The following is a 24,264-nucleotide window of genomic DNA, read 5'->3' on the forward strand; positions in this document are numbered from 1 at the left end:
TCTGTATATTGTTACACTGCTCATTTAAATTATATGCAGGGTACATCATGTCTTCCCAACCCAGGGATTGAACCCAGGTCTCCAGCATTGCAGGTGGATTCTTTACCATCTCAGCCACCAGGGAAACCCAAGAATACTACAGGGGATCTTCCTGACCTAGGAGTTTAGAACCAGGGTCTGCTGCATTGCAAGTGGATTTTTTTTTTTTTTTTTCTAGCTGAGCTACCACGGAAGCCCTGTGAAATGCCCAGCTGGAAGAATTGCAAACTGGAATCAAGATTGCCAGGAGAAATATCAACAATCTCAGATATGCAGATGATACCACCCTAATGGCAGAAAGTGAAGAACTAAGGAGCCTTTTGGTGAAGGTGAAAGAAGAGTGAAAAAACTGGCTTAAAACTCAACATTCAGAAAACTACGATCATGGCATCCATTTCCATCACTTCATGGCAATGATGTGGGGAAAAAAGACAAAAGTGGCAGATCTAACTTTCTTGAGCTCTCAAATCACTGTAGATGGTAACTGCAGTGAAGAAATTAAAAGACGCTTGCTCCTTGGAACAAAAGCTATGACAAACCTAGACAGTGTATTTCTCAGGAGGCAGGTATGGTGGTATAGTATTCCCATTTCTTTAAGAATTTCCCACAGTTTGTTGTGATCCACACAGTCAAAGGCTCTGGTGTAGTCAATAAAGTACAAGCAATGCTTTTCTGGAACTCTCTTGCTTTTTCAATGATCCAACGGATGTTGGCAATTTGATCTCTGATTCCTCAGTTCAGTTCAGTTCAGATCAGTCGCTCAGTCGTGTCCGACTCTCCGCGACCCCATGAATCACAGCACGCCAGGCCTCCCTGTCCATCACCAACTCCCGGAGTACACTCAAACTCATGTCCACAGAGTTGGTGATGCCATCCAGCCATCTCATTCTCTGTCGTCCCCTTCTCCTCCTGCCCCCAACATTTCCCAGCATCAGAGTCTTTTCCAGTGAGTCAACTCGTCCTATGAGGTGGCCAAAGTATTGCAGTTTCAGCTTTAGCATCAGTCCTTCCAATGAACACCCAGGACTGATCTCCTTTAGAATGGACTGGTTGGATGTCCTTGCAGTCCAAGGGACTCTCAAGAGTCTTCTCCAACACCACATTTCAAAAGCATCAATTCTTCGGCGATCAGCTTTCTTCACAGTCCAACTCTCACATCCATACATGACCATGGGAAAAACCATAGCCTTGACTAGACGGATCTTTGTTGGCAAAGTAATGTCTCTGCTTTTTAATATACTATCAAGGTTGGTCATAAATTTCCTTCCAAGGAGCAAGCGTCTTTTGAACATTTGGAAGTTCAAGGTTCACATACTGTTGAAGCCTGACTTGGAGAATTTTGACAATTCCTTTGCCAGTGTGTGAGGTGAATGCAATTGTGTGGTAGCTAGAACATTCTTTGGCATCACCTTTCTTTGGGATTAGAATGAAAACTGAAGTTTTCCAGTCCTGTGGCCACTGCTGAGTTTTCCAAATCTTCTGGTATATTGAGTGCAGAACTTTCACAGCATCATCTTTTAGGATTTGAAATAGCTCAACCAGGATTTGATCACCTCCACTAGCTTTGTTAACAGTGGTCCTTCCTAAGGCCCACTTGACTTCACATTCCAGGATGTCTGCTGGTCAAGAAACAACAGTTAGAACTGGACATGGAACAATAGACTGGTTCCAAATTGGGAAAAGAGTACGTCAAGGCTGTGTATTGTCACCCTGCTTATTTAACTTATATGCAGAGTGCATCATGCAAAATGCTGGGCTGGGTGAAGCACAAGCAGGAATCAAGACTTCTTGGAGAGATATCAATAACTTCCTCAGATATGCAGATGACACCACCCTATGGTAGAAAGCAAAGAAAAACTAAAGAGCCTCTTGATGAAAATGAAAGAGGAGAGTGAAAAACTTAGCTTAAACCTCAACATTCAGAAAACTAAGATCATGGCATCTGGTCTTATCACTTCATGACAAATATATGGAAAAGCAATGGAAACAGTGAGACTTTATTTTCTTGGACTCCAAAATCACTGTAGATTGTGACTGCATACATGAAATTAAAAGACACTTGCTCCTTGAAAGACAAGCTATGACCAACCTCAGTTCAGTTCAGTCACTCAGTCGTGTCTGCCTCTTCGCGGCTCCATGGACTTCAGCATGCCAGGCTTCCCTGTCCATCACCAACTCCCGGGGCTTACTCAAACTTATATCCATTGAGTTGGTGATACCATCCAACCATCTCATCCTCTGTCAGCCCTTTCTTCTCCCGCTTTCAATCTTTTTCAGCATCAGGGTCTCTTCAAATGAGTCAGTTCTTTGCATCAGGTGCCCAAAGTATTGGAGTTTCAGCGTCAGCATCAGTCTTTCCAATGAATAGTCAGGATTGAGTTCCCTTAGGATGGACAGGCTGGATCTCCTTTCAGTCCAAGGGACTCTCAAGAGTCTTCTCCAACACCACAGTTCAAAAGCCTCAATTCTTTTGTGCTCAGTTTTCTTTACAGTCCAACTCTTACATCCATTCATGACTACTGGAAAAACCATAGCTTTGACTAGACAGACCTTTTTTGGCATAGTAATATCTCTGCTTTTTAACATTCTGTGTAGGTTTGTCTTTCCTTTGCCAACAAAGTCCAGCTAGTGAAAGCTATTGTTTTTCCAGTAGTCAGGTATGGATGTGAGAGTTGGACTATAAAGAAAACCAAATACAAAAGAATTGAGACTGTTGAACTGTAGTGTTGGAGAAGACTCTTGAGAGTCTCTTAGACTGCAAGGAGATCCAGCCAGTCTAGCCTAAGGGAAATCAGTTCTGAATATTCATTGGAAGGAGTGATGCTGACACTGAAACTCCAATACTTTGGCCACCTGATGCAAAGAGCTGACTCACTGGAAAAGACCCTGATGCAGGGAAAGATTGAAGGTGGGAGGAGAAGGGGAGACAGAGGATGAGATGGTTGGATGGCATCCCTGACTCAATGGACATGAGTTTGAGTAAGCTCCAGGATTTGGTGATGGACAGGGAAGCCTGGCATACTACAATCCATGGGGCTGCAAAGAGCCAGATATGACTGAGTGACTGAACTGAACTGAGCTGAGACAGTGTATTAAAAAGCAGAGACATTATTTTCCCTTTAGAAGTCCCTATAGTCAAAGCTATGATTTATTCAGTAGTCGTGTACGAATGTAAGACTTGGATCATAAAGAAGGCTGAGTGCCAAATAATTGATTGTTTCTAATTGTGGTGCTGGAGAAGAGTCTTGAGAATCCTTTGGACAGCATGAAGATAAAACCAGTCAATCCTAAAGGAAATAAACCCCACATATTCCTTGGAAGTGCTGCTGCTGAAGCTGAAATGCCAATGCTTTGGCCACCTAATGTGAAGAGCTGATTCACTGGAAAAGACCCTAATTCTGGGAAAGATTGAAGGCAGGAGGAGAATGGTGTTGACAGAGGGTTGATGGCATTACTGACTAGATGGACATGAGTTTGAGCAAACTCCTGGAGATAGTGAGGAACAGGAAAGACTGGCATGCCATAGTCCATAAGGATTCCACAAAGAGTCGAATATGACCTAGCAACTGAACACCAATCAGCTGTATTTACCTACTCTTTCAAAATCTAAGGACATAGCTGGGGTTATAAAATCTCTTGAAGAAAAACCTCATCGATACAGCCCACATGTCACTTGCAAAACATTCTAGGTCAACAATGTTATAGTTACTGTATTGACATTTTTGCCTCTATCTCATACATTGTTCATTTTTATTAGGAATAATGCCCATAAAACAGGATTTCTATTTTCACAAGCATTTACTTTTACTGTTTGTTTTAACAGAATCAGAGCACTTAAAGTCATGTCTTTAGTAATTAATTTTACACAGAAAAATGGTTGTCCCTCCCTTGAGAAATTACTAAGTAGCAGGAGACTGACTTCTAAAGCCTTCCAATGTATAAATAGAACAGGGAAAGAGAGAAATAAGGGCACAAAACTGTGAAATGGAAGCTAAATCTCTTTTTCCAAACTCTAAAAAAAAACAAATGTAGCTGCATGTTGGCCTCCTTGGATTACCAGATGGATTAGTTAATGCTTAGCAAAGAATTTTAAAAATGAAATACACTATCAGTTCAGTTCAGTCCAGTTGCTCAGTCAAGTCCGACTCTTTGCGACCCCATGAATCACAGCACGCCAGGCCTCCCTGTCCATCACCAACTCCCAGAGATCATTCAAACTCATGTCCATCGAGTCGGTGATGCCATCCAGCCATCTCATTCGCTGTCGTCCCCATCTCCTCCCGTCCCCAATCCCTCCCAGCATCAGACTCTTCTCCAGTGAGTCAACTCGTCGCATGAGGTGGCCAAAGTATTGGAGTTTCAGCTTTAGCATCAGTCTTTCCAATCAACACCCAGGATTGATCTCCTCTAGAATGGACTGGTTGGATGTCCTTGCAGTCCAAGGGACTCTCAAGAGTCTTCTCCAAAAACCACAGTTCAAAAGCATCAATTCCTCGGCGATCAGCTTTCTTCACAGTCCAACTCTCAAATCCATACATGATCACTGGTAAAACCATAGCCTTGACTAGACGGACCTTGGTTGGCAAAGTAATGTCTCTGCTTTTTAATATGCTGTCTAGGTTGGTCATAACTTTCCTTCCAAGGAATAAGCGTCTTTTAATTTCATGGCTGCAATCAGCATCCGCAGCAATTTTGGAACCCCCCAAAATAAAGTCTGACACTGCTCCCACTGTTTCCCCATCTATTTCCCATGAAGTGATGGGACCAGATGCCATGATCTTTGTTTTCTGAATGTTGAGCTTCAAGCCAACCTTTTCACTCTCCTCTTTCACTTTCCTCAAGAGGTTTTTGAATTCCTCTTCACTTTCTGCCATAAGGGTGGTGTCATCTGCATATCTGAGATTATTGATATTTCTCCTGGCCATCTTGATTCCAGCTTGTGCTTCTTCCAGCCCAGCGTTCCTCATGATGTACTCTGCATATAAGTTAAATAAGCAGGGTGACAATATACAACCTTGACATACTCCTTTTAATATTTGGAACCAGTTTGTTGTTCCATGTCCAGTTCTGACTGTTGCTTCCTGACCTTCATACAGGTTTAAGGGACTAGATCTGATAGAAAGAGTCCCTGATGAACTATCGATGGAGGTTCGTGACTTTGTACAGGAGACAGGAACCAAGACCATCCCGATGGAAAAGTAATGCAAAAAAAGCAAAATGGCTGTCTGAGGAGGCCTTACAAATAGCTGTGAAAAGAAGAGAAGTGGAAAGCAAAGGAGAAAAGGAAAGATATAAGCATCTGAATGCAGAGTTCCAAAGAATAGCAAGGAGAGATAAGAAAGCCTTCCTCAGCGATCAATGCAAAGAAATAGAGGAAAACAACAGAATAGGAAAAACGAGATCTCTTTAAGAAAATTAGAGATATCAAGGGAATATTTCATGCAAAGATAGGCTCGATAAAGGACAGAAATGGTATGGATCTAACAGAAGGAGAAGATATTAAGAAGAGGTGGCAAGAATACACAGAAGAACTGTGCAAAATAGATCTTCACGACCAAGATAATCACAATGGCGTGATCACTCACCTGGAGCCAGACATCTTGGAATGTGAAGTCAAGTGGGCCTTAGATAGCGTCACTTCCAACAAAGCTAGTGGAGGTGATGGAATTCCAATTGAGCTATTTCAAATCCTGAAAGATGATGCTGTGAAAGTGCTGCACTCAATATGCCAGCAAATTTGGAAAACTCAGCAGTGGCCACAGGACTGAAAAAGGTCAGTCTTTTTTCCAATCCCAAAGAAAGGGAATGCCAAAGAATGCTCAAACTCTGCACAATTGCACTCATCTCACATGCTGGTAAAGTCACGCTCAAAATTCTCCAAGCCAGGCTTCAGCAGTAGGTGAACCGTGAACTTCCATATGTTCAAGCAGGTTTTAGAAAAGGCAGAGAAACCAGAGATCAAATTGCCAACATCCGCTGGATCATGGAGAAAGCAAGAGAGTTCCAGAAAAACATATATTTCTGCTTCATTGACTATGCCAAAGCTTTTGACTGTTTTATCACAATAAGTTGTGGAAAATTCTGAAAAAGATACCAGACCACCTGACCTGCCTCTTGAAATACAGTATACTAATGCATATATATGGAATCTAGAAAGATGGTAATGGTAACCCTGTATGCGAGACAGCAAAAGAGACACAGATGTATAGAACAATCTTTTGGACTCTGTGGGAGAGGGCGAGGGTGGGATGATTTGGGAGAATGCATTGAAACATGTATATTATCATAAGTGAAACAAACCGCCAGTCCAGGTTCGATGCATGATACAGGGTGCTTGGGGCTGGTGCACTGGGATGACCCAGAGGGATGGTATGGGGAGGGAGGTGGGATGGGGGCTCAGGAACACATGTATACCCTTGGCGGGTTCATGTCAATGTACGGCAAACCGAATACAATATTGTAATGTAATTAGCCTCCAATAGCCGGTGCACTGGGACAACCCTTAGGGATGGGATGGGGAGGGAGGTTGGAGGAGGGTTCAGGATGGAGCACACATGTACATCCATGGCTGATTCTTGTCAATGTATGACAAAAACCACTACAATATTGTAAAGTAATTAGTCTCTAATTAAAATTAATTATTTTTTTTAAAAATAAGAAAAACCAAGAGAATTCCAGAGAAAAACTACTTCTGTTTCATTGACTACGCCAAAGCCTTTGACTGTGTACATTACAACAAACTGTGGAAAACTTAAAGAGATGGGGATACCAGACCACCTGACCTGCTCCTGAGAAATCTGCATTCAGGTCGAGAAGCAACAGTTAAAACGGACTGGTTCCAAATTGAGAAAAGAGTATGTCAAGGCTGTATATTGTCACCCTGCTTATTTAACTTATATGTGGTGTACATCATGAGAAACGCTGGGCTGGATGAAGCACAGCTGGAATCAAGATTACCGGGAGAAATATAAAAAAACACAGATACACAGATGATACCACCCTTATGGCAGAAAGTGAAGAGAAACTAAAGAGCTTCTTGATTAATGTGAAAGAGGAGAGTGAAAAAAATGGCTTAAAACTGAACACTCAAAAAACAAAGATCATGGCTTCCAGTCCCACCACTTCATGGAAAATGGACAGGGAAACAAAAAATAAAAAAAACCTAAAAAAAAAAATTTATATTAAAAAAATTAAAAAAATTAAAAAAAAGAAAGCTACCACAGAAGAGCTAAATCTTTCTATTAATCCAGTTGAAATTCCTTCTTGCTTTTTTCATGCTGTGTTAGTCTTTGACACAAATTACACACACACACAGGCAAATAATCTTCCATGGAAGATGTTTTCATTCATCTATCACATTATCAAAATCACTCTGAGAATCAACAGAGCTTGCCTGTGTGGAGTCTATTGCCATCATGAAGTTCATGCTTAGCATATCTGGCCAACACAACAATCTCTAGGGGATCAGCACTTTCCTTCATTAGTTGAGAGGGAGTCAAAGAAAACCCTTACTGACATGCCAGTATAGTGCTCCATTACATTTGTTCCTACAGATCAATTATAATGTAGCAGGCATGTTAAACCATGAGTTAAGGCCAGATTCTAAAGAATTCATATTCATCCCCAACATTTCATAAAGCTACTAAGTTAGATTCTTTCACAGATTATACAAAGTTTAGTTTGAAAAATGTGGTGACTAAAGTCCAGTTGAACGGTAGGTACCCAAAGCTATTGGTCTGGAATTGCCCTTACCATCTCTTTCCACCTGATTTTGGCCTTTTCCCCCTATTCCTTTAGGGTTGGAAAATGAAAGTCATCAACAGTGATCAGGTTGGGGGTCAAGGAGTGGGATTATTCTTTCCCACTACTCTCAAGCCTCAATGGATAAATGGGCTGAAAGCAAGGATAAGTATATTTCCGTGGTGTTTCTCTATTCTTTCCCCTAAAAATGTTATTGCTAAAAATTACAATTAGTAAAGCATGTGCTGACCATTGCTTTTTCCATTTTATGTCTGGGTCAGCCTTGCATCCTCCCACAGTAAGTCTTGCTTTTGTATAGTGTCCTGGCCAATGCTGGGTGCTTACCAACTTAGTGAAGACTCCTGTGATGATCAGAATTTACAGGGACATGGCACAGTTTTTCACACATGATACCCACAGGCTGCCTCTTACAAATGTATTTTAAAAGTTACATTTCTCCTTCTTTTGAAATAATGGATCTAGGGCAATGATTCACTATGGCTGCTAAAATTTTCAAAGGCTGATTTAGATGGATCAGCCTAACAACACCAGAACCAATTTTGGTGCCACATAGCAGAAAAGCAGACATTCTCCTGATCAAAGTACCATAAACCTTTTACAAAACACTCAAGCTTGGGGGTAGGGTAGGGGGGAGAATCAGAGGCTGATCTGATCAAGCCTCTAGGTCTAGCCTCTTAGAGTTTATAGTAAATACAGGAAACAAAAATACAAGTCAACTGATAACCTGGGCATAACAATCAACAAAATCCAGAATGTGGGAAACTCTAAATAAAATGACCCAGTTATATCAATAAATATACTGCAAGGAAAAAACAAGAGGAAGTAAGAGGAACTATAGATCTAAAATGACTTAAGAGATTTCTCAAGCAAATTAAATGTGTTGATTCGGTTTAATTTCTGATTTGAGCAAAACAACTGTTAAAAATATTTATAAGAATTAGTAGATAAATTTAATCATTGACTTGATATATGGTGATATTTAAAAATCATTAATAGAGTAATAACTGTTTAGATTATACTTTTTAAGAGATGTCTTTTAGCAATTCATACTAACACATGTACTTATAAGATGATAAGTTGTCTGAGATTTGCTGCAAAATAACCCTGTGGGATTGAGGTGGGAGAGTGGAAACAGAGATGAAATGAGGCTGGACATGTGTTGATGATTTGTGAAGCTGGGTGCTGAGCACGTGAGTTCATTATGCTGTTCTCTCTACCTCTGTAAAGACTGTACATTTTCTATAATAAACACTTTATAGAAAGAACATTAGAGGCATGGGAAAAAGTTGAAATAGAAACATTTTCAATTTCATATCTAGCTGCAGCTAGAACTATGGAATATTTGCAGCTGGGTGTGATATTATTCATTTTGGCTTTCGGCTCTCTTTTTGGCTTTGCCATGTGTGTTGTCTTCAGTCTCTTTTTGCATTCTAAAATTTCACTGTTGTATTAAAAAGGAAAATAGAAAGAATGTTTTTTAAAGTGATAATTTCAATGAAAGTTTTTAGATCAGTATTTTGTATATTCATTGTGAGTTTTAAAAAGCAGCTACTGAAACAAAAATAGTTTTAAAATGGAAATAGAACTAAAATGAATTATTTAATACTATAGAGTTATGGTTATTTACCCCAAATGGTAAATAGACCCTTTTAAAATACATTCATCCTAAGTGGAAACTGGTAGATACCCTCTGTCTTGTAGTTCATTTGAATTCAGATCAATATTGCAAATAAATTGTATAAATTTGGAAAGCTGGCATAGCATTGCAATTATTTTAACCTTAAAGGAAGCCATTTGGAATCACTCTGAAACTAATTACATTTGGCAGAGAGGTGCTGGTAGAAGCAGCTATAATCATTAACAAAAATATTTATTTTTAACTCATTGACTTGTGTATTACTTTCCAAAAAATCATCTTGTTTAATTCTGATTAAATTTCAGAAGCTCAGTAATCTATTGAAAATCTGCCTTGCCAGGTCTCTCTTTTAAAAAACAAGAGTGAAACAAACTATTCACAACTATTCTATGAATTCTGTTAAAGGGAAGAAATGACTTGCTAACAAAATGGAATATATAACATTGGACTCCAGAAATTCAACTTAAGTAGTTTTGTCATATATTTTCATTGGTTAGCCTAACAAGATAAATTAAAGTGGCTTTCTAACAGAAAAAGGAAGGGGAAGATAAGCTCACAGAAGAGTTGGCATTCATCAACTGGTATTTAATGAAATTGCAAGGCTCTATAATTTAAACTCTTCTGTTTATCAAATGAATTAAAGATAATGCAGAATTTTTTATGTGCAAAAAGATACTCATAGCTCTGCTTTTCACCTAATGAAGAACAGAAAACGAATGAATTTCCTTGTCCCAGAAATAGTCTTGTGATTGTACATATGAAAATGAATGCTGTGCAAACAAACATTAGGAGAACTTGCTTGTTTTATGCTTCTTTCACTAACAAAACCCTTTCCTTCTATATAGATATAGTAGTTGGGTCTGTTCTGTAATTCGCACCCTTCTTGAGAAAGGTCATATTATACTGAATGAGTTTGCACCCCCTTTAACTAAATTCCACTGTTGCCTTCCCACTCACTAATATATCACAAATTATACTGTACATACTGAATATCACTTTCTTATTCAATTCTGCTTTTGCAAGAAAGACAAATATATTAACAGCATTTTGTAGATCTGGAAATTGTCTTCTGATAATCTCAACTAACATGCTAGAGCTCAAATGGAAATTTTCAACTCAAGTCACTGTGGAGACACTGTAAAGATCATCCAATCCCCTTTCTTAGTGGGTAGACAAGTCAAAGAAAATTGGTGAATGACATCACCAGAGTTTATCCATATAGAGAAGAAACATACCTGGAACAGCTACATAATATGAAGCACAAAATTAAAACGTGGGCATTTGTGTTCAAAAGCTATATATGACAAACACACAGCAAACATTATCCTCAATGGTGAAAAACTGAAAGCATTTCCCCTAAAGTCGGGAACAAGACAAGGGTGCCCACTCTCACCACTACTATTCAACATAGTTTTGGAAGTCCTAGCCATAGCAATAAGAGAAGAAAAAGAAATAAAAGGAATCCAGATCGGAAAAGAAAAAGTAAAGATCTCACTTTTGCAGATGACACGATCCTCTACATAGAAAACTCTAAAGATATTACCAGATCTAATCAATGAATACAGTAAAGTTGCAGGATATAAAATTAACAGAAATCACTTGCATTCCTATAAAGTAACAATGAAAAAAACAGAAAGAAAAATTAAGGAAACAATCCCATTCACCACTGCAACAAAAATAATAAAATACTTAGGAATAAATTTACCTAAAGAAACAAAAGGCCTATATATAGAAAACATTGATGAAAGAAATCAAAGATGACACAAATAGATGGAGAAATATACCATGTTCATGGATTGTAAGAATCAATATAGTGAAAATGAGTATACGATCCAAAGCAACCTATAGATTCAAAGTAATCCCTATCAAGCTACCAATGGTATTTTTCATAGAACTAGAACAAATAATTTCACAATTTGTATGGAAACACAAAAAACCTTGAATAGCCAAAGCAGTTTCAAGAAAGCAGAATGGAACTGGAGGAATCAATCTTCATGACTTCAGACTATACCTACAAAGCTACAGTCGTAAAGAGAGTATAGTACTGGAAGAAAGACAGAAATATTGATCAATGGAACAAAATAGAAAGCCCAGAGATAAATCCTTGGACCTACGGACACCTTATTTTTGACAAAATGAGGCAAAGATATACAATGGAGAATAGACAACCTCTTTAACAAGTGGTGCTTGGGAAAACTGGTCAACCACCTGTAAAAGGGTGAAACTAGAACACTTTCTAACACCATACAGAAAAGTAAAATCAAAATGGATTAAAGATATAAATTTAAGACCGGAAACTATAAAACTCTTAGAGGAAAACATAGGAGAACACTCTCTGACATAAATCACAGCAAGATCCTCTATGACCCACCACCCTGAGTAGTGGAAATAAAAACAAAAATAAACAAATGGGACCTAATTAAACTTAAAAGCTTTTGCACAATGAAGGAAACTGTAAGCAAGGTGAAAAGGCAGCCTTCATAATGTGAGAAAATGATAGCAAATGAAACAACTGATAAATAATCTCAAAAATATAAAAGCAACTCATGCAGCTCAATACCAGAAAAACGAACAACCCAGTCAAAAAGTGGGCCAAAGAACTAGAGACATTTTTTCAAAGAAGACATATAGGTGGCTAATAAACACATGAAAAAACGCTCAACATCACTCATATTCAGTTCAGTTCAGTTCAGTTCTGTTGCTCAGCCGTGTCTGACTCTTTGAGAAATGCAAATCCAAGCCACAATGAGGTATCATCTCACACCAGTCAAAATGGCCAGCATCAAGAAGTCTACAAATAATAAACACTGGAGAGGGCGTGGAGAAAAGGGAACCCTCTTACATTGTTGGTGGGAATGCAAACTGGTACAGTCACTATAGAAAACAGCGTGGAGATTCCTTAAATACTAGAAATAAAACTGATGTATGACCCAGCAATCCCACTGCTGAGCATACATGCCAAGCAAGCCAGAATTGAAAGAAACATGTGTGTACCCCAATGTTCATCACAGCACTGTTTACAATAGCTGGGACACGGAAGCAACTTAGATGTCCTTTGGCAGATGAATGCATAAGTAAGTTGTGGTACATATACACAATGAAATACTACTCAGCTAATGAAGAAGAACAAATTTCAGTCAGTTCTAATGAGGTGGATGAAACTGGAGCCTATTATATGGAGGAAGTTCAGTCATTCAGTCATGTCTGACTCTTTGTGACCCAATGGACTGCAGCACGCCTGGCTTCCCTGTCCATCACAACTCCCAGAGCTTACTCAAACTCATGTCTATCAAGTCGGTGATGGCATCCAACATCCCATCCTCCATTGTCCCCATCTGCTCCTGGTTTCAATCTTTCCTAGCATCAGGGTCTTTTCCAATGAGTCAGTTCTTCACATCAAGTGGCCAAAGTATTGGAGTCTCAGCTTCAACATCAGTTCTTGCAACGAACATGGAGGACTGATTTCCTTTATGATTGGTTGGATCTTTTTGCAGTTTAAGGGACTCTCAAGAGTCTTCTCCAACACCACAGTTCAAAAGCATCAATTCTTTGGTGCTCCACTTTCTTTATAGTCCAACTCTCACATCCATACATGACTACTGGAAAAACCATAGCTTTGACTAGATGGACCTTTGTTGGCAAAGTAATGTCTCTGCTTTTTAATATGCTATCTAGGTTTGGTTATAACTTTCCTCCCAAGGAGTAAGCATCTTTTAATTTCATGGCTGCAATCACCATCTGCAGTGATTTTGGAGCCCCAAAAGATAAGGTCTGCAACTGTTCCCAGTGTTTCCCCATCTATTTGCCATGAAGTGATGGGAACAGAGGGAATACATCTCCACTCATCAACCGAAAATTGGATTAAAGATTTACTGAGCATGGCCCTGTCCATCAGAACAAGCCCCAGTTTTCCCCTCAGTCAGTCTCTCCCATCAGGAAGCTTCCATAAGTCTCTTATCCTTCTCCATCAGAGGGCAGACAGAATGAAAACCACAATCACAGAAAGATAACCAATCTGATCACAAGGACCACCGCCTTGTCTAACTCAATGAAAGTATGAGCCATGCCCTGTAGGGCCACCCAAGGCGGACGGGTCATGGTGGAGAGTTATGACAAAATGTGATCCACTGCAGAAGGGAATGGCAAACCATTTCAGTATTCTTGCCTTGAGAACCCCATGAACAGTATGAAAGGCAAAATGATAGGACACTGAAAGATGAAATCCCCAGGTCGGTAGCTTCCCGATATGCTGCTGGAGATCAGAGGAGAAATATCTACAGAAATAAAGAAGAGACGGAGCCAAGGCAAAAACTACACCCAGTTGTGGATGTGACTGGTGATAGAAGTAAAGTCTGATGTTCTAAGAGCAATATTGCATAGGAACCTGGAACGTTAGGTCCCCGAATCAAGGTAAATTGGAAGTGGTCAAACAGGAGATGGCAAGATTGAACATCGACATTTTAGGAATCAGTGAACTAAAATTGACTGGAATGGGTGAATTTAACTCAGATGACCATTTTATCTACTACTATGGGCAATAACCCCTTAGAAGAAATGGAGTAGCCATCATGGTCAACAAAAGAGTCCGAACTGCAGTACTTGGATGCAGTCTCAAAAATGACAGAATGATCTCTGTTCATTTCCAAGGCAAAGTATTCAATATCACAGTAATCCAAGTCTATGCCACAACAAGTAATGCTGAAGAAGCTGAAGTTGAATGGTTTTATGAAGACCTACAAGATCTTCTCGAACTAACACCCCCAAAAGATGTCCTTTTCATTATAGGGGACTGGAATGCAAAAGTAGGAAGTCAAGAAATACCTGGTGTAACAGGCAAATTTGGCCTTGAAGTACAAAACGAAGCAGGTAAAAGACTGTTTTGCCAAGAGAATGCACTAGTCATAGCAAACGCTTTTTTCCAACAATACAAGAGAAGACTCTACAAACGGACGTCACCTGATGGTCAATACTGAAATCAGATTGATTATATTCTTTGCTGCCAAAGATGGAGAAACTCTATACAGTCAGGAGAAACAAGACTGGGAGCTGACTGTGGCTCAGATCATGAACTCCTTATTGCCAAATTCAGAATTAGCAGAGGAGGATATTAAAACACTTATTATCCATCAAAAACTTGTACAAAATATTCCTAGCAACTTTATTCACGATAGTTAAGACTGGAAGCGGAGAAAGCAACGGCAAGCCACTCCAGTACTCTTGCCTAGAAAATCGCATGGACAGAGGAGCCTGGTGGGCTGCAGTCCATTGGGTCGCTACTAGTCAGACACGACTGAGCGACTTCACTTTCACTTTTCACTTTCACACATTGGAGAAGGAATGGAAACCCACTCCAGTGTTCTTGCCTGGAGAATCCCAGGGACGGTGGAGCCTGATCGGCTGCCGTCTATGGGGTCACACAGAGTCGGACATGACTGAAGTGACTTAGCAGCAGCAGCAGCAGCAAGACTGGAAGCAGTCCAGCCATCCATTGGCAGGAATATGGATAAACAGACCACTTAGCAATAAGAAGGATCGTTCTCAAAAAGACACACCACCAATGAATCTCAAGAATACCTTTTTTGTGTGAAAAAAAATCCAAGCCTAAGAAAGTACATACTGTTTGAATGATTCCACATATTCAAAAGTTTCAAACAGGTAAAATTAAACTATGATGACAGAAATCAGATGATGGTTCCTTCTGTTTTGGGGGGATAAACAGAGAAAGAAGACAAGACCGTTTTAGGGTAATAAAATGTCCTCTCAGCAATTGTGGTGTTAATTATAAGAGTGTATGGGCTTCCCTGGTGGCTCAGAGGTTAAAGCGTCTGCCTCCAATGCGGGAGACCCAGGTTCGATCCCTGGGTCGGGAAGATCCCCTGGAGAAGGAAACGGTAACCCACTCCAGTATTCTTGCCTGGAGAATCCCATGGACGGAGAAGCCTGGTAGGCTACAGTCCACGGGGTCGCATAGAGTCGGACACGACTGAGCGACGGAACGGAACGGAATGGAATACTTTGTAAAAATGGCTTCAAGCTTCACAGACTGTGCATTTCACGCAATAAAAATTTTTGCTAAAATTTAAAAAATTGAATGGAAAAATAGGCACTTCATTTTTAAGAGCAAATCAAATGGCCAATAATAAACATCTGAAAGTATGCTTAGTGTCATTGGGATTCAGGAAAAAAATGTTAGGTCCACAGTGAAATGGTGGAATAGAAGTAGATGCACTCATCTTCTGCAAGAACTTCAAAGTTGCAACACACTGCTGAACAACCATCAACAGGAGAATGTTGGATCCCACCAAAAAAATTACCCCACGTCCAAGGGCAAAGGCAAAGACCCAACAAGATAGTAGGAAGGGAGAAATCGTGTTTAGAATCAAACCCCATACCCACCAGAGATGCTTGGTGGGCTCAAACAAAGCCTTGTGTGCACCAGGACCCAGAGACTCAACAGAGACTGAGCCAGACCCACCTTTGAGTGTTTCAGTGTCTCCTGCGGAGGCACAGGTCAGCAGAGGCAGGGGTTCTGGCTGCAGCAGATCTGAGTCATGCAGTATGCGGCATAAGCACTTTTGGAGGAAGTCACCATTAGCCCCATCATAGAGTTGCTAAGCAGATGACCCACAAACTTTGGAACAATTATGCCAAAGAAATTCTGGTGCTGTTAAGAAAATTTTAGGACCCACGACAGTTTTTCCAACCTGGGGATATTGCAGAGGAAATTCTCCAGAACCCCCAGGGAATTTGATTTTGGAGGCCAGTGAGATTTCATTACAGAACTTCCACAGGACTGGAGAAACAGACTCTTGAAGGGCACAAACCAAATTTTGTTCACACTGAGAGCCAGGAGATAGGAGAAATGTCCTCACAGGAGATTGAGCCACACATGCCTGTGAGTGTCCAGGAGTCTCCAGAAGAGGCATGGGTTGAAAGGGCAACCTAAGATGGACAGGTCATGGTGCAGAGTTCTGACAAAACGTGATCCACTGGAGAAGGGAATGGCAAAGCACCTCAGTACTCTTGCCTTGAGAACCCCATGAACAGTATGAAGGCAAAAAGATATGACACTGAAAGATGAACTCCCCAGGTGGGTAGGTGCCCATATGCTAGTGGAGAAGAGTGGAGAAATAACTCCGGAAAGAATGAAGAGATGGAGCCAAAGTGAAAACAATGCTCAGCTGAAGATGTGACGGGTGATGGAAGTAAAGTCTGATGCTGTAAAGAACAATATTGCTCAGGAACCTGGTATGTTAGGTCCACGAATCAAGGTAAATTGGAAGTGGTCAAACGGGAGATGGCAAGATTGAACATAGACATTTTAGGAATCAATGAACTAAAATCGACTGGAATGTGTGAATTTAATTCAGATGACCATTATATCCACTACTGTGGGCAAGAATCCCTTAAAAGTAATGGAGGAGCCATCATAGTCAACAAAAGAGTACGAGATGTAGTTCTTGGGTGCAGTCTCAAAAACGACAGAATGATCTCTGTTCATTTCCAAGGCAAACCATTCAATATCACAGTAATCCAAGTCTATGCCATAACCAGTAATGCTGAAGAAGCTGAAGTTTAATGGTTCTGTGAAGACCTACAAGACCTTCTGGAACTAACACTCAAAAAAGATGTCCTTTTCATTATAGGGGACTGGAATGCAAAAGTAGGAAGTCAAGAAATACCTGGAGTAACAGGCAAATTTGGCCTTGGAGTACAAATCAAAGCAGGTCAAAGGCGAATAGAGTTTTTCCAAGAGAATGCATTGGTCATAGCAAACACCCTCTTCCAACAATACAAGAGAAGACTCTATACATGGACATCCCCTGATGGTCAATACCAAAATCAGATTGATTATATTCTTTGTTGCCAAAGATGGAGAAACTCTATACAGTCAGGAAAAACAAGACTTGGAGCTGACTGTGGCTCAGATCATGAACTCCTTATTGAAAAATTCAGACTTAAATTGAAGAATGTAGGGGAAATCACTAGACCATTCAGGTATGACCTAAATCAAATCCCTTATGATTATACAGTGGAAGTGACAAATAGATTCAAGGAATTAGATCTGATAGCATGCCTGAAGAGCTATGGACAGAGGTTCATGACATTGTACAGCAGGAAGTAATCGAGACCATCCCCAAGAAAAAGAAATACAAAAGGCAAGCAAAATGGTTGTCCGAGGAGGCCTTACAAATAGCTGAGAAATGAAGAGAAGTGAACGGCAAAGGAGAAAAGAAAAGATATACCCATTTGAATGCAGAGTTCCAGAAAATAGCACAGAGAGATAAGGAAGTCTTCCTCAGTGATCAATGCAAAGAAATAGAGGAAAATGATAGAATGGGAAAGACTAGAGATCTCTTCAAGAAAGTTAAAAATACCAAAGGAACATTTCATGCAAAGATGGGCACAAGAAAAGACTGAAACTGTATGGACCTAACAGAAGCAAAAGATATAAGAAAAGATGGCAAGAATACATAGAAGAACCATACAAAAAAATGTCTTCGTGATCCAGATCTCCACGATGGTGTGATCACCCACCTAGAGCCAGACATCCTGGAATGAGAAGTCAAGTGGGTTTTAGGAAGCATCACTACGAACAAAGTGAGTGGAGGTGATCAAATTCCAGTTGAGCTATTTCAAATCCTAAAAAATGATTCTGTGAAAGTGCTGCACTCAATATACCAGCAAGTTTGGAAAAGTACAGTGGCCACAGGACTGGAAAAGGTCAGTTTTCTTTCCAATCCCAAAGGAAAGCAATACCAGAGAATGTTCAAACTACCGCACAATTGCACTCATCTCACACTCTAGCAAAGGAAGGCTCAAAATTCTTCAAGCCAGGTTGTAACAGTAGGTGAACTGTGAACTTTCAGATGTTCAAGCTGGATTTAGAAAAGGCAGAGGAACCAGAGATCAAATTGCCAACATTTGCTGGATCATCAAAAAAGTTGGAGAGATCCAGAAAAACATCTGCTTCTGCTTTATTGACTACGACAAAGACTTTGACTGTGTGGATTTTCCACCGCAAACTGTGGAAAATTATTCAAGAGATGGGAGTACCAGACCCCTTATCTGCCTCCTGGGAAATCTGTGCAGGTCAAGAAGCAACAGTTAGAACTGAACATGGAACAACAGACTGGTTCCAAATCGGGAAAGGAGTACTTGAGGGCTGTATATTGTCACCCTGCTTATTTAACTTCTATGCAGAGTACCTCTTGTGAAATGCCAAGCTGGATGAAGCACAAGCTGGAATCAAGATTGTTGGGAGAAATATCAATAACCTCAGATACACAGATGACACCACCCTTATGGCAGAAAGTGAAAAGGAACTAAAGAGACTCTTGTGAAAGTGAAAGAGGAGAGTAAAATGTTGACTTAAAACTCAGCATTCAGAAAACTAAGATCATGGCACCTGGACCCATCATTTCATGGAAAATAGATGGGGAAACAATGGAAACACTGACAGACTTTATTTTCCTGGACTCCAAAATCATTACAGATGGTGACTACAGCCATGAAATTAAAAGAGGCTTGCTCCTTGGAAGAAAAGCTATGATAAAACCTAGATAGCATATAAAAAATCAGAGACATTACTTTGCCAACAATGGCCCATCTAGTCAAAGCTATGTTTTTTCCAGTAGTCATGTAAGGCTGTGAGAGTTGAACCATAAAGAAAGCTGAGTGCTGAAAAATTGATGTTTTTGAACTGTGGTGTTGAAGAAGAATCTTGAGAGTTCCTTGGACTGCAAGGAGATCAAACCAGTCAATCCTAAAGGAAATTAGTCCTGAATATTCATTGGAAGGACTTATGCTGAAACTCCAATACTTTGGCCACTTGATGCGAAGAACTAACTTCTTGGAAAAGACCTGGTGCTGGGAAAGATTGAAGGTGAGAGAAGAAGGGGACGATAGAGTATGAGATGATTGTATGGCATCACCAACTCAATGGACCTGAGTTTGAGTAAGCTCTGGGATTTGGAGCTGGACAGGGAAGCCTGACATGCTGCAGTCCATGGTGTTGCAAAGCGTTCGACATGACTGAATGACTGAACTGACTCTGAACTGACACAGTGAAATATCATTTCTGTCAAATTGGAATAGAAATATCATTTCTATTCAATTTGATAGCAGTTGACAATGTTTGATCACATCTCTTGCCTGGGAAATCCCATGCACAGAAGAGCCCGGAGGGTTACCGTACACGGGGTCACAAAAGAATTGGACACAACTTAGTGACTAGACAACAGCAACAACGCTGAATTAAAAAGTAGTCTCCAAAGAGCACTTTAGTATGATTTCATATGTACAGATTTCAAGAACATGCAAAACTAAACCATTGTTTAGAGGTACAAACATATAGTCAAACAATAATACAGACAAGAAAGGTAATAAATAACACAATTTTAAGTCACTTTATTTGAGAATTTATTTTATTGAAGCATAGTCCATTTATGACATTTTATTGATTTCTGCTGTATAGAAAAGTGATTCAGTTATACACATACATACCTTCTTTTTCATATTCATTTTCATTATGATTTATCCAGGAGATTGAATAGAGTTCCCTGTGCTCTGCAGTAGGACTTTATTGTTTATCAATTCTCTGTATAATAGCTTGCACCTGTTAATTCCACACTCTCAATCTATTTCTCCTCCACTCACCCCTCTTGGCAACTACATGTCTGATCTCTATATATGTGAGTCTGTTTATGTTTCATAGATAAGTTCAACTGTGTCATATTTTATATTCAACATATAAATGATATCATACGGTATTTATCTTGCCCTTTCTGGCTTACTTCATTTAATACAATTATCTCTAGGTCCATCCAAGTTGCTGCAAATGACTCTATTTCATTCTTGTGGCTGAGTAGTATTCCATTATATATACGTACCTCATTTACTTTACATGTTAGGTTGTTTCCATGTCTTGGCTTCCCATGTGGTGTAGCGGTAAAGAATCCGCCTGCCAATGCAGGAGGCACAGGGGACCTAAGTTTGATTCCTGGGTCAGAAAGATACCCTGGAGGAAGACATGGCAACTCACTCCAGTATTCTTGCCATGGAAAATCCCATGGACAAGGGAGCCTGGTCGGCTGCAGTCCATGGGGTCACAAAGGGTCAGACACAACTTAGCAACTAAGAATGTGGGTACAACATCTTGGGTATTGTTAATAGTACTGCTGTGAACATAGGGGGCTTTATGGTTTTGAATTATAGTTTTGTCTGGATGTATGCATAGGAGTGGAACTGCAGGATCATATAGTAATTCTATTTTTAATTTTTTGAGGAACTTTCATACTGTTTTCCACAGTGATTGCTCCAACTTACATTCCCACCAACAGTAGAGGAGGATTCCCTTTCCTCCATACCCTCTCCAGTATTTGTTATTTGCACACATTTTAATGATAGCCTTTCTGACCAGTGACAGGTCCTCACTGGAGCTCCTCACTGGAGTTTAGATCTGCCTTTCTCAATAATTAGCAATGTTGAGCATCTTTTCATGTGCCTGTTGACTGTGTTATTATAAATGTCATGTGTATTCTACTAGAGTTCTTTTTTGTCCACTTAATAACTAGCACAAAGTATAATAAACCATTGAACAAAGAGAATTTAAAATGATAAACCAAAGAATGTATGGTAAATTTTAAAATATAATTTCTTATTATGAAACAACAACCTGAAGTCTTTAAGAAAACTCATTTGTAAATCTGCCAAGTTCTTAAGGTGGAAATTTCTCATTTAAAATTATAAGATCACCATGTAATAAAGGCATTGCTGAAATAATGTGAGTGAATAATGTTATGTATAAAACAGTGAACTCAGATAAATGCCACGGTACTGTAAAAAGCATTCTTTATTCCCAGCTCATAATTAATTGAATGCCCTATGGAGGCAAGTTACACTAGTAGAAAGGTTTTGTTTTTCCTATAAAGATGTTCATTTGATCTATTACACAACTGTTGATTATGTTTGTGAAGAATTTATCTTCTTTGCATAGCATTTCAAAGTCATCAGAAGTACACAGGAAATGACTTCCAGAATAAAGGGTGGTTGTGGTAGAAATAACATATAAGGTCTCATTCACTTCTAAACAGCAGTTTTAAGTCTACAGCAAAATTGAGTAGAAGGTACAGAGATATTCCATATAATCCCTGCTTCAATATATGCATGGTCGACTCCACTAGCAACTTCCTCCACCAGAGTGTCACATTTGTTACAGTTGATGAACACACATTGACACATCATTACCACTCAGGGCCCCATTTAAAAAAACAACATTCAAACTCACAGTGTTATTCTTTTCCCTCTAAATACTAATGCACCCTCAGTGCATACCTGTGTATGAACATGCCACTGATACCCAGAGGAAGAACATCTGAATCAGAGGATAGCTTGTGCAGAGAGAGACAATTCCCTTCTGACATCTCAGCTTCTAACAAGTCCCAGGAAGCCTTCACAAACATATGTGCCTAGCCCAAGTGTACCACAGCTTGACGAATTACCACATGACCAAGTCTACTGAAAGGAAGAGAAAAGCCGTAGACAGTGTTTCGTTCATCTAACACGGGCTTAAGAAAAGAGTGCAGTCTCGGGGACCCCAACCAATGCCACAAGCCTGGAAGAGCTGCCAGTACTTCAGGGCGACTAGGTTAGGAGTGAGTAGAGTATAGGAGGTAGTTCTGGAGGGAAGAAGCAATCTGTCTTATAAAAGCACCCAGATTTCTGGCGTAAACGGTTCACGTGCCTATTGTGAGTGAATCCATAAACTGCTTTTTAAGAATCAGCAAGTTCTCTCTTTGTCAGTGCTCAGCTTTTGTTATTATATATATAGCAGTTGAAGGCAAATTATGCAGAGTGCAGAGTTTAATCAATTTTTGCCTTTATTTCAGTTAATACATTTATCTTGTTTCAAAGACATACAGATGGAAACAGTTATTCAGAGTATAGTGAAAGAAAAGAACAAAAGCTCATTTGCAAGCTTCTCTCCACAGTTTTCTTAACCACCATGAGAATCTCTTTCATTATGGTGTCTAATTTAGTTGAATTGAATATCAGCGTCAAACTGTTACTTTCTTTATTCAACCCAAGAGCTCAAGTAATCAGTCTGCTCAGAGAAAGGAGACCTTCTCAATGTCCAGCTCTGCATACAACCTCCAGTTATGCACATGCCATCGAAACACAAGTGTGTAAAAAAGGAGAAAATGGCAGTTCAGCTCTGCAGAATGTGGTAGATAGAATAGACCTGGAAAAGTATCAAAAAATCTTGATCCACTTACCAGCTGAGAAAAACAGAGGTTAAGAAGTTTTAATAACTGGTCCAAAGTCACACAGGAAACCAGGATCAGGTTGCAACTGTGTCAAACCCAGGTTTTCTGACCATAAAGCCATGGTTTTTCCCTTCTCTCTGTGTTGCCTTTTTCTTTGCCTCCTGTATTACTTGGAAGTATCTATTCTCCATCTCACTAGCTTTCAAAAGAACAAAAACAAATAAGTGCTTTGACAACATACAGATTTATCAGAATAGAAATGAGATATATTGGCATGTGCTTTAATTGTAAGGCATTATATTCTCTTAGTCGTTAACTATGATTACACCTGCATTTTTCTTCTGAAATAAGGACTCCGCTCTTTGAAGTGTTTGCCTGTTTTCTAGAGCAGGGAATCCCCAACCTCCTGGATCTTATGCCTGATGGTCTGAGATGGAGCTGATGTAAAAACAGCAGAAATAAAATGCACAATAAATGTAATGCACTTTAATCATTGGGAAACCATTCCCTACTCCCCAGTCTGTAGAATAGTTATTTCCATGAAAATTGTCCCTGGTGACAAAAAAATTGCGGAATGTTGTTCTAGAGCTATAAATGATGTGTTTTTGGGTAGAAAAACCTTCATGAGGGAAAAATATACAATATCTCATTGACTTTACTGAAAGCCAAAATTACGGCTTATTAAGCCAGGTCAAGAAGCAAGAGTTAAAACTGTACAACAGACTGGTTCCAATTGGGAAAGGAGTATGTCAAAGCTGTGTATTGTCACCCTGCTTATTTAACTTATATGCAGAATACATCGTGGGAAATACTGGTCTGGATGAAGCACAAGCTGGAATCAAGATTGTTGGAGGAAATATCGACAACCTCAGATATGCAGATGATACCACTCTTATGGCAGAAAGTGTAGAGGAACTAAAGAGCCTCTTGATGAAAGTGAAAGAGGAGAGTGAAAAAGCTGGCTTAACATTCAACATTCAAAAACAAAGATCATGGCATCTGGTCCCATCACTTCAGGGCAAATAGATGGGGAAACAATGGAAACAGTAACAGACTTTATTTTCTGGGGACCCAAAATCACTTCGGATGGTGACTGCAGTCGTGAAATTAAAGATGCTAGCTCCTTGGAAAAAAAGATATGATCAATCTAGACAGCATATTGAAAAGCAAAAACATTAATTTGCCAACAAAGGTCTGTCTAGCCAAAGCTATGGTTTTTCTAATAATTGTGTATGGATGTGAGAATTGGACCGTAAAGAAAGCTGAGCCCTGAAGAACTGATGCCTTGAATTGTGGTGTTGAATACTCTTGAGAGTCCCTTGGACTGCAAGGAGATCAAATCAGTCAATCCTAAATGAAATTAAAGAGTCAGACATGACTGAGCAACTGAACACCAACAAAAAAGTAAAAAATCTTTTTTCAAGCAAACATATTTATTCATCATAATTTTAGTTTAGTTTATAATTGCCTTAACAGATCTAATGAAAAATTATCAAAGAAAGTCAAATGCAAAGTACAAAAAAATAAAAATCTATGATACAGACATAACTCTCAACTTGA

This window comes from Moschus berezovskii, chromosome 6 (assembly GCF_049115385.1).
Source record: "Moschus berezovskii isolate FMDL1 chromosome 6, NW_MosBer_1.0, whole genome shotgun sequence".
Taxonomy (NCBI): Eukaryota; Metazoa; Chordata; class Mammalia; order Artiodactyla; family Moschidae; genus Moschus; species Moschus berezovskii.